Genomic DNA, 4,842 nt, shown 5'->3' with positions numbered 1-4,842 from the left:
TTTTGTCTTTAAATGAAGAATTTACTTTAAACAAAGATATCACTCTGGTGGCAAATGCTGAAAATGGGGGCGGCTCTGCATTTGTGGGGACAGAAGGTATATAGGAAATCTCTGTACCCTCCCCTTAATTTTTCTGTGAACCTAAAACTGCCCTAAAAATTGTCTTAATTTAAGTTTTAAAATAAAATATAAAAAAGTGGGCAAAGAACTCTCCAAAGAAGATATACAATGGGAAAATTACACACAAAAAGGATGCTCAATATTATTAATCATTAGAGAAATCACAATGAGAGATCACACTCATTAGGAAAACTATTATTAAAAACAAAAAATGGCAAGTGTTGGTGAGAATATGGAGAAATTGAAACCCTTGTGCATTGTTGGTTGGATTGTACAATGGTACAACTACAATGCAAAAAATTAGGTAGTTCCTTTTGAAATTATGCATAGAATCATAATGATCCAGCAATTACACTGCTAGGTATATTCTCAAAAGAATTGAAAGCAGGGACTCAAACATATTTGTGCACGTATGTTCATAGCAGCATTATTCACATTAGCCTGAAGGTGGAAACAACCCAAATGTCCATCATTGAATGAATAAAGAAACAAACTATGGCGTAAACATACAATGGAATATTATTCAGGCTTAAAACAAAAGGAAATTCTGATACATGCTTCAACATGGATGATCTTTGAAAACATTATGTAAAGTGAAATAAGCCAGTCACAAAAGAACAAATATAGTCACGTGCCACAAAAGGACTTTTGTGTCAACAATGGACTACATAAAGGACTACAACAGTGGTCCCATATTAATATAATGGAGATGAATTTCCTGTAAGAAATGGAAAAACATGTGGTTCTGGAGGATTTTTTTTTTTCTCTGATGGGAACAATATCTGGGAGCTTGGCAGTCGATATCCTCTCACTTACAGCAGCCTAATTTTGAGTGTTCAGATTACATCCGACTCAGCTACTGACCTGTTTCAGCATGGAGGAGCCTATCTCCCCATTGCTACAGTCCTCTCAGATCTAGACTGATGGTCTTCAGAGTACACTGCTATCAATTCTTTGTTGATTTTTCAGAATGTGTCTTTGTCATTAAGTAACATGACTATATACTAGGCAAGAGTCCTTATTTTATATAAAATAGTACAATTAAATCTAAGTAGACTGTAATAAGTTTAAAATACCCATTGTAATTTTTAGAGCAAGTATTAAAACAATAATGCTAAGATGTATACACAAAAAGATAATTGCAAAATATGGTATTCCAAAAAGTATTTAATTAACCGAAAGAAGGCAAAAAAGGAAGAGAGGAACAAAATAGTAAGTGAGACAAATACAAAATTGAAAATAATAGTTCTAAATCCAGTATTAACAATTACATTAAATGTAAGTAGACTAAACACTTCAGTTAAAAAGTAGAGAATGTCGGAATAGACAACAAAGCAAGATGCAACTATATACAATTGGTAAAAGATACACACTTGAAATGCAAAGACACAGATAGGTTGAAAATAAGAGGATTGAAAAAGATTTCACTTGAACAGTGGTTAAGAATATGCTAGAGAAAAACTATATTAGTACCAAACAAAATAGATATCAAGATGAGGATTACTACTTAAAGATAACTAAAGGAAAAAAAGAAATAAAAAGAAACATTTTAATAACAGAAGGAGAAATTCATCATAACTATCATTTATTGTAAATAAAAATTTAAAAAGATATCATAAATATAACTTTTTCATAATGAAGTTTCAAACACATAAAACTGACAGAATTTAAGGAAGAAATAAGCAAATTCACAATTATAATTTGAGATTTTAACATCCTTCTAATAATTGATAGAACACTAAAATATAAGAATTGCTAACAAAATATATAGAAGATACGAACAAATCTGTCAAGCATTCAATGATTTATAGAGAAATATATCCACCAGTGGCAAAATATACATTGTTTTCAAACATTCACTAAGATACATCATATGCTGGGTCATAAAACAACCCAATACATTTTTAAAAGTTGGAATCTTACTAAAGTATATTTTCTGACAAGCAGAATTAAATTAGAAACAGAATTGAACAGTAGCTTTCCAAGTAATAAAAATGTCATTTAAATGATCATAAGTGAGATTAGAAATATTTTAATTAATATAATATATTAAAAGGTGTACGATGCAGCTAAGAAATTTGTTAAAGGGAAAATTATAGCTTAAGGGGTTACATTAGAAAATAAAGATTTATAGTCAATAATCTAAGCATCCACCTTAAAAAAAATTATGAGCTGCCTGGCCTGTAGTGTTGCAGTGAATAAAGCATCGACCTAGAACACTGAGTGAGGTTGCTGGTTCAAATCCCTGGGCTTGCCTGGCCAAGACACATATGGGAGTGATGCTTCCCACTCCTCCCCCTTTCTTCTCTCTCTCTCTCTCTCTCTCTCTCTCTCTCTCTCAATGAATAAATAAGAATCTTTAAAACAACAAGAATAAAAATGATGAGCAAAATACAATAGAGAGGAACCTCTTTTTAAATATTTGTATTACTTGTCAAGAGTTTCTCTTTTCATTACTAATATTGGTTATTTGTGCCTTCTCACTTTTTAAAAATCAGTATTGGCAAGTGTTTATCAATTTTATTAGTCTTCTCTAAGAACCAGTTTTTAGCCTTTTAAAATCTCTATAATCATTTTTTATTTAATCAGTTTTTACTTTCACACTTATTATTTCCTTACCTCTACTTTTGGCTAATTTTGATGTTCTTTTCCCAACCTTTTAGGTTGGCAGCTTATATCTTAATTTTGAAACCATTTTCATTTTCTAGTATGTTAAATTAAGGGTATAAAGTTCCTTTTATGAACTGTTTAGTTGTAGCTCACATTTGTTTGATATGTGGCTTTGTTGCTGTCATTCAATTCTTAATGTTTTAAAATTTCCATTGTGATTTTTCTTTGACCCATGGTTTATTTAGAATTTCTTTCCCTAAAATTCTAAATATATGTTGATCTTCTAGTTATTATTTTCTTATTGATTTTTGTCTTTGGTCACTGTGCTCACATTTGTGGACGTTTATACAATTTCTCAGCCTCCTGGCCTCTTCCAGAATTGGCAGTTGATCCAAGGGGAATGGACCCAAATGTAGAGCTCCTCTTTTTGAGTCTCCTTTTCATCCAGATCTTCTCCTCATAATCCTCTTTGTTGTCTTATTCATTCTCCACTGTTTTCAAATAGATTTTTATATATTTTGTCCAGTTTTACTACCTGTTCTCAGCAAGAGGCTTGATCCAAATGATAGTCTGTCATTACCAAGTACAGAACTCTTGGTGGTGATGATTTTTGTTGTTGTCATAAGACACAAAGAAAGAAGGAAGAGTGTAGGACCTCATGAATAGAGAGACCAGTAAAAGACCCTATTGGGATAGAAAAACAAAACTTTGGCTGCAGAATAGAATGAAGAGGAGAAATAAGTGGATACTTGTATTAGTTAACCATTGTTTTATAACACATTACCGCAAACTTAGTGGCTTAAAACATGGTTTCTGTCATTTATTATCTCAGAGTTTTTGTGGGTCAAGGATTTAGGCATTGCTTAGCTCGGCCCTCCTTCTGAATCTTCCACAAAGTTGCAATCAAATTGTCAGTCAGACCTGGGGTCTCATTTGAAGTTACAACAGAAAAAAGACCCATTTCGAAGTTCCCCTATGTAGTAGTTGTCAGTATTCCCTTACTTTGGGGTTATTTGACTGAAGACCTCAGTTGCTTGATAATTTTCTGCTGCATTTTCCTTGTCACATAGTTTTCTCCATAGGGCCACTCATGATGTGGCAGCTTGCTTTATCAAAGCCAGCAAGTGAGAGAGAGTGCTGGCAAGAAGAATTACAATCTAGGGAATTCAATCATAGAAATGGTATTCCTTAACTTTTGCTATTTTCTATTGGTTGACAACATGGCACAGTTCCTGCCTGTAATCAGGGACAGGGGATTATTCAAGGATGTGATACCAGATGGTGGTGGAGCCCATTCAAGGCCATTTTATACTTTATTTGTCACAGTATTCATCCCTTTCCTCTAGTGGACAGCAAACTAGAGAAACAATGCTTACTATATGACAAACAACATCTGGAAAATCAGAAAATAAAATGTCAAATCCTAAGTAACAGGGAAATAAAGGCTAACTTTCATAGAAAGAAAGAAAGGAAGATTAGACAGAAATTGAAGTATAAAAAGATACTTGTCCTCTTCTCAGATTTAACCTAGGAGTATAGGTCGTATGAAGCTATATAGCTGAAAAGGGAAGCAAGTTCACCTGGAGGTCTTGAATGTATATAATTAGAAATAGAAACAACATAGTATTTGTTTGTTATGTAAATTGGTTTTGCCTACTATATTCATCAGAGAATAAGCCATGATTCTGAGTTTACTTCACAAATACTTTATATCTGTTCTAAATCGTTCTGTGTTAAAGACTCTGAGTTTATTTCATTAATATTTTATATCTGTTCTAAATTGTTCTGTGTTAAACATCTCAGTGTAATTTTGAGGGCAGAGAATGCACCCTGTGTATCAGATATAGTCCCATTAGTTCTGAGAAATGGGAAAAAAGTAGGCCACTTTGTGTTATTCTTTAAAACTAATTGTATAGTTATCTGTAGAGTTCACGAACAATTGCATAGTTAAAAATGCTACATGTAAATTTTACACATAATGAAATACACAACTATGTTAGTAGATTTTCTATTTCTATATAGGATCCAAATGAAGATACAGAATGGAATGAAATTTTAAGAGATTTTGGCATTCTTCCTCCAAAAGAAGAACCAAAAGATGAAATTGAAGAA

Source organism: Saccopteryx leptura, chromosome 5, assembly GCF_036850995.1.
Source record: "Saccopteryx leptura isolate mSacLep1 chromosome 5, mSacLep1_pri_phased_curated, whole genome shotgun sequence".
NCBI classification, from domain to species: Eukaryota; Metazoa; Chordata; class Mammalia; order Chiroptera; family Emballonuridae; genus Saccopteryx; species Saccopteryx leptura.
This window is presented reverse-complemented; position numbering follows the sequence as displayed.